Here is a 7,461-nt window from a genome sequence, read left to right on the forward strand (position 1 = left end):
CACTGGACTTGGTGTCAAAGGACCCAAATTCAACTGTCACTTCTCCTTTTGGCTACCTTTGGGTCTTCAGATAAGCCTCCTAATCCCTCTGCATACGTTTAAAATGAATCTACAACCTTAAATTTTGTGCTTCCAAGATAGATGTTTGCTGTTTTCTCTCTTTTTGGTTTCCCAGTCAAAACAAGTATAAAACAAACCTCAATTTGCCAAAATCAAGCAAGCAATACTGTACCAATATTAGCATGATTACTCTAATACATAATTGATGTATTACATTAATTAAAACAATTCAGTGGTGGATGTTCTTTTGCAGATATCAACCATTAAATTAACCTTAGAGAGTGTTCTGAGGCTGACTTGCCCATGGTCACGTAGCTGGTAAGTGTCAAAGGCAGAATTTAAACTGGTATCTGCAGCTAAGAGAATTAAAAACGACATCAAGCCTAAAATTTCACATTGAGGTGTTGATGTGCTTTAGGTGGCTATACTAGAAGGTGACAGGTGGAATTAAATTTGCAATAATATTTTGCAATCCAGAGAATGACATCCAATAATATGAGACAGTGAATAAATCAGGTTGCTTTTAATTTGTATAATAAAGGGTGCATAAAATTTAACCTCTGCCTGTATAGTGTATTGTTTCTCTGCTTGAGCATACATTCATCCCTGATGTTTACTTTGTGAACAGTGCCATTGTTGGCCTCATAATCAATGCTGTGGCATCAAAATATGGCATCAGAGAAGTATCTACTAAACAAAAATGACAGTTCAAATCCTTACAGTAGAACCGCTGATTTCTTAATTCTTTCATCTTCCCCTTTTCTTAGAACTCTCTTGTAACACTAACAAAGAAAGCTTGGTTATCTTAATCATGGTTTCCCCAGCCCTCCCCCTCCAAGATCTTTTAGCCAACTTCCTGTGTATTTCCTTCCCTTCTCCTCTTCCTCTTCTTCCACCTCCTGCCCTCTCCAGTTCAGCATGCCACATTCCTGCAATAGCTAATATGAAGTTTAAATGCTGTCTTTAAAATTGTCATTTCCTCTTTGAATTTTAAAAGTTTCTTCTTCCCTTTACAGAAATCCTATGTCCCCCAAAATGTGTCTGACTATGAAAACTCTGTGGACTCTATGAACACTAGTGGAAACAGGAAGCACAGGTGTCAGCTGTACCTTTTTAGTGGTTTAATTTTACGAAGCTTTCACTGTTCTTTCACCCTTTGCTTTTCCAGCAGAATATTATCAGCCATAGACAGCTCTCTTAACATTACTGGTAGTGAAAATTATGCTGTTTTCATTCCATTGCATATTTTTGTTTCCAAAACTGAAATTCTTGTTATTCTATGAGGTTGTGCCCTTCAGCTACCATCATCAAATTGCAGCATGATCCAGCATTTCCCCCCCCTTTGTCCAGATAGGCTTCTCTTCTGAGTGCTTGATAACTGTTTCAGCACCTGTCTGTATGTACTAATTTCCAAGTTCTTCTTACGTACCATATGAGAAACGAAAGATGAGAGCTAGATACAAACCTTCAGAGAAAGCGGTTATAGACATGCTCAAAAGCTGCGTGGTCTGACTCACAGGGATGGGAAGCAGTGTGTATCATGTACACGTTTTACATTTGTCTTAGCAGCTGCATGAGAGACATGCCCTTCTCATTAAAAAGTGCATTTCATTTGCTTCCCCTTCTCCGTCCTCCCCCCCACCCCAATTCCTTCCTGGCATTCTCTGATTCCCTGACACTTGACTCCCCTTCAGTTTGATCATATCAGAAACACATTTTACTCAGAATAACTTACTTCTTTTTGGGCTATCTACATCGCCTACTTGCCGCACTCATGTTCATTCTCCCTCTCATCACCCAGATCAGCTTTTTGTATATCTGCAGGCTCTCACAGCCACACAAAAAAACTCCTACCTTCAGTTCACGCCACACATTCCTCTGCACCATGAAGTCCCGACTCAGTCAGTAAGCAACGTTTCAGAAGGAGGAAGCTGACAGAAAAGATCTGCTCTGTGCTTTTCCTCTGGAAACCCTACTGCCTCGCTATCAGCAGTGGACATGCAGCGTGGTATTTCATGTGCGCGCGCGTGCGTGTGTGTGTGTGTGTGTGTGTGTGTGTGTGTGTGATAGAGAGTTTGTTTTTCCTTTAGTAAATTACTCACAAAGTTTCTGCTTCATTTGGCAGGCAACAGTGGCCCCTCCCTATCTCTGTTTACAGCCAGTTTCAAGAAATGAGAGGTTGTGTTGCATGTGAAGACAGTGGATTGTACAATTAAACACAGACAAATCCTCTTGCTTTCGATTTGTTAGACTTTGGGCTTCCTAGAAGACTGAAGTTGGCTTTGGGGTTCAGCCAGCTGTTTCTCTCCTTCCATGTGGGAGTTGCAGCTCAGTCACAATGGAGAGAAGACAACCATTTTTCACTGACTTGGCAGAAGGACTTGGGAACAATCTTACAGTGGTGGTTTCCTGATAGTCCAGAGTGATAGGAAACATGTTTGTCAGTGGAATTTTTCATTTTGAGGAGATAAACTGAATGGACAGATGTCTGTAGTACATAAGGGCAGGTTAACCGAGTTTCATTATGAAGTTGTCATATGGGGAGAAATTCTGATAAGGAGCCAGCATGGACTTCTTGAGAGGATCTGGATTCAAATTTTGTCTCAACTTCTATCTGTATGACTCTGAGCAAGTTTTTAACTTTCCGAGGACTCAACTATAAATAAGGGGGGCTAAATTAGAGGGTCTCCCACAGTCCCTTCAAGTTTCCAGTTCTGTGATGAATGTGTTTGTTCTAAGCCAGTAACTCCAGTTATAAGGTGGGTGATGACAGTGGCAGGCAGGGGAAAGAGGGAAAGCCAGATTCTAGGACACTTAGAATCCAAAAGCAAAAACAGATTTGTGTTTAGCAGTTAACTGTCTTTGGGGTGGGAGTATATGGTATTAATATAAACTAAATTGGAGGTGATCTGCCCCTACCCTTTTAGTGTTAAAGCTATGACTTATCAAACTTTGTGAACAGTTATTTGGCAGATGTCTCTTTTTAGTGCTTGACCTCCTCATTCACTCTCCTTTAGATAGGAGCTGCTTAGTTTGTTAATATATGGCTCCCAAGGAAATAGAGCAGAAGGAATTACAACAAGAACAGAATTCTTCTGTCTTATTCCAAGAACAACTTAATTGGGGGGAAATTATCACGTGAAATAAAATCTGGTCACGTTTTCCTTTCCTTGTTCATATGATGCCATTTCTGCTGGCTCTCTTCATTCCAACATCATTTTAAGACCACATCATGCATTTATTCTAATTATTCTGGGAACTGAAACTGCATTTCCATACCAGAAGTTGAATTTTGATGATTATTTTGTTGTTATTTTATTATTCATTTGCCTACCATGGCTTGCTGGACAGGGATGTAGATCATCCAGCTATTAAAAATCTGTACCAGTAAATAATGATGTTATACTTGTCTTTGTCTTTTAATGAATTTAAACAAGCAAAGGTAGAATGAAAATCATGTTGGATTTGCGAGGTCAGGAGCTTTTAAATCCCAATACTGCTTTTGGCACTTTCTAGTTACTTGACCATAAACAAATCACTTAACCTTTGAGCTTCAGTTGAGGAATAAAAATAGCCATATTATATACATGACAGTATTGCTGTGAGGATGTACTGAGATAATGTATATAAAAGCATTGCAGACCTCCAAGCCTTATACGAATGGAACGATGTTTGCAGATACTTTGCAACTTTTGTAAGCGGAAGGTGTCTTGATTTTTCTTGTTTATGAATATCTGGAATACTGCCAGGCATGTATGGCATTTTTAAAAAATAAATCACTAATGCAATTATTATATAATATTATGTACCACAGATATCCATATTAGTATTTTTCCCCTACTAGTGCCCTTACCTTATTCTACCTGTCTGTATTCCCCCAGCACCGAACATAGTAGACACTTGAGTGTGTATTGTATTATTTTAATCTGAAATACTTCCAGGAGCACTGCAGTTGTTTATGATTAACAAAGCAAACTTTAATCTGTGACCCTTCCTTGAAGGTCTTGCTAGTCAGTTTGGAGAATTGGAAGAAAAGGGGAGCTCATCACCATATAGCCTTTATGTCTTCATTGTGTGCATGTGGGTCTTTGCTTCTGAAGCCTCGAGTGATTGGCATTATTCTGTAGAGTAACCAAGTGATCATGAAGAAGAAATATGTCCCTGTGTCAGAGGACGTAATGTGTAAATAGAGGAGAAAGGGAAGAATGAGGACAGAAGAAAAGCAGCCCTGCTCAGAACCCTTAGGACGAGCTCACTTCCATGCTCTGCAGCCTTTTCGAAGCATCCGTGTTGGATTCAGAGGAATCTGCAGCTTAGTAGAATATCAAGGAGCAGGGCTCTTACATGTAAAGTCTGAAAAATTCTGTTTCTCTTACTTTCTAGCATAGGGTCCTCACAGATCACTGGTACAGTAATGTCAGTTTGATTAATTAAAAATATGCTCTATGAAGAAAGTACAGCCAGGCGAATGACTAACCATAATATTGTAAATGAAGACAATACTAAGACAACAAAATTCAGATTACATGCAGTGACCAATGTTGGTCCCCAATAATTTGATGGAACACAACTCTTTGCTGTGAAGAGTTAATAGGCTATGGGTACAGAATATACATACATACACAGAAAAATATATACATACATATACGTATGTGTGTCTGTATATACATACACATACATATATACATATATAATATATATATTATAGAGAGGGAGACAGACAGACATATAGTCAGGGTCGTAGTAATGAACAATGCTTAACTCTTCTGGGAGGGAGAATGGATGGGTAAGGGAGGGTGTTAATGGGAAATGATTATTGTGTCCAACAAAATGTACCAATTAAACTTTTTTTTTTCAGGGGAAGTACATTTGTGCAAGCATTTTATATGTTTAAAAAATAAAGTTTTAAATAAACATTTAAGAAAAAGATGCTCAGTGTTCCCAGATAAGTTAATATTCCACAACATCTAGGTGAAAGCAACATCAACTTGATATCTAAAGTGTTGTCAAAACTGGAAAAAAAAATAGTCCCATTTGAATAAAGCATTAAATGTGTCTGCCAAAAGAACGTGTTTATCCTACTCAAGCTTAAATCCAAGAAACTGCACTAGGGTTGTATATTGAGTCTGTGTGAGATGGGACACTGAATGAAAGGCTGTGTCCGGGCTGCCTGAGTTCTGTATACTGAGATGTCTCCTGAAATTAAAGTAATGCCAGAGTACAAATTTAACATCTGAGGAAATAATTTTCTCCCATCTTAATCACAGAAGTGATTGGAAAATTAAACTTCCTACTGTGGGTAGATGAGTCACTTCCATTATAATGCAGGTATTCTGTAGATCATAGCTAGAATATTACTGGCTTTAGTCATGGAAAAAATCCTGCTTTTTCAAGAGGTTAGATCTAATCTCCAGAATATGTTCCCCAACCTTGTTATTTTGACATCAGTGACAGGGCCAACATCTGGCCTGACCAGGCAGGATGACTGTCTCTGAACCAGTGAAACAGGAGGCAGATGCTTTCTTGATTTGATGGAAGATTGACACAGGTGACCTGGGAACCCATTGACAGTGTGTTTTTATACAATAATCACCTGAACTCAGTGGGTTAAAGCCAAACAAATGGAGAATAGAGTGAGATATTTAGAGTAAACATTTGGATTCATAGAGTTCCCATTCCTATGCATTTTCACCTTGCTCACTTCTGTAAGTAGAAAAAGGAACCTGGGGATAAATGATTTGTGTTGGTAGTCTCCAATTCAGTTTCATCCAACAGATGTTTATCACATTTCTACTATGTGTAAGAAACTCCTGGGTCTTGGGAATACAAAGACGCCACCGCCAGAAGGTTATATTTTGGATGCATCACATGCACAGATAAGAAAATGCATGATTATTTTTGGACAGAGAAAGCCCTGACCCTTGGGTGGACCAGGAAAGGCTTTGTGTAGGAGGGGCCACCTGAGCTGAGCTATTGAGAAAGCCTGCTGTTCTCTCTCATGGCTTACTGCACAGAGACAGGAGCCGGAGAGGAGAAAGAAGCATTGGCTCAAGGGGTCTCTCACAGAGGAAGAAGTTGAAACCCTTTGCTTCCCATTCCCTTCAATAAGTGGAAAGGGTGCTGTTTTTTCAGACACAAAGATCTGGAAGCACACGATGAAACTCCAGAGAATCTCTCTTTTCATCGAGGCCGAGAATTAGGCTTTCCTAGCATAAAAATAATAATCGCCATTTATGTAGTGCTTTGGCACAGGTCTGTGGAGCACTCTACGTGTACTAATTCACTTGATCCGTACAGTCCCGTGAGGTGGGTGCCCTTTTTACAGATGATCCACCTGAGACTGAGAGGTGAAGGGACTTGTCCACGGCCTCACAACTAGTAAGGGTCTAAGTCAGGATTTAAATTCAAGTCTTCCTGACCTCCATGCCAGTACTCTAACCACCAGATCCCATCGCTGCCTCCAGCATGGAGGCTTTGTCCTAACAGGAGACATTCCCTGCAGGGGAAAAGCAGTGTCTGGCAGCTCCCACCAAAGACCAGGAAGCCGCATTATTCATCCAGTTCTCTGTTTGTCCTCTTTTTTTGTGTCAGACCTTCCTAATAACTCTGCCCTTATTCCTAGCAGTCATTTTAGCTACATGGACTGAAAGGGACTATAGGAGACCCAAATGTTCCTGGGAGGAAGGGAAAGAGCAGCCCAGAGGCAGATGAGAGAAAAGTAACTCAGGTGTCATTGCTCTGTCATCTAGGACAACATCCAGTTAGGTGCATGCAGGCTTCCTGGACACCCTGGCCTGAGCCAGATAGGACTCAGGCTCACCAGGTTGTTTCTCTGTTCAAGCACATTGGATGATTTCTTTCTTGTTTTGTGGAGTGCATTTAGCATAGAGCCACATCTCTATTATGTTAGCATGCAATAAAATGCTTCTTTGATCCTAATTTGAAAATTCCTCATGTTTCCCCAGAAATGCAGTCTCAGGTACAACAGAATGACATCAATTATCACACACCCCACCCCCATCTCCTTGGCTGCTTCCCAAAATGTAGTGGGGAATGACTACTTGGAAGCACTCACGACCTTTAGAAGGAGTTGGGTGATCTGAGAATGACTGCCTGTGTAATGATTTTGAACAAGTAATTTAGCATCTCTGGACCTCAGTTTCTTCATCTGTAAAATAAGAGGGTTGGGATAGATGACCTCTGAGTTCCCTTCCAGCCCTAAGTCTTTGATCCTATGATAAGAGAAGGTCCTCCCAGATGACTAACATTTGAGAGTGCTAATTGGGGTGCAGGCAAATACACAAAGGATGAAAATGAAATCAGAAACACAGACATGGCAGTCTGGCACCAAATGGTGGTGGTGTTATTAGTAATTGCAGTAATCACATTTACCAAGTCCAA

General features: G+C 40.2%; 2 protein-coding genes across 16 annotated transcripts in view; one reads left to right on the plus strand and one right to left on the minus strand.

Annotated features, from left to right (window-relative positions):
• Positions 1–7,461, plus strand: part of CHLSN (cholesin) — a 366,272-nt gene that overhangs the window by 172,130 nt on the left and 186,681 nt on the right. The window lies entirely within an intron of this gene.
• The window catches only part of GPR146 (G protein-coupled receptor 146), an 89,200-nt gene that overhangs the window by 8,456 nt on the left and 73,283 nt on the right, over positions 1–7,461 (minus strand). Inside the window, exon 1 of one of the 4 annotated variants that reach the window (XM_072597751.1) lies at positions 1,915–2,202. The exons of the other annotated variants lie outside the window; for them this stretch is intronic. The gene's annotated coding sequence lies outside the window, so the exon portion shown is untranslated. Of the gene's footprint in view, positions 1–1,914; positions 2,203–7,461 lie in introns of those variants that run through there. 4 annotated transcript variants of the gene reach the window in all.

Source organism: Notamacropus eugenii, chromosome 3 (genome assembly GCF_028372415.1).
Source record: "Notamacropus eugenii isolate mMacEug1 chromosome 3, mMacEug1.pri_v2, whole genome shotgun sequence".
NCBI classification, from domain to species: domain Eukaryota; kingdom Metazoa; phylum Chordata; class Mammalia; order Diprotodontia; family Macropodidae; genus Notamacropus; species Notamacropus eugenii.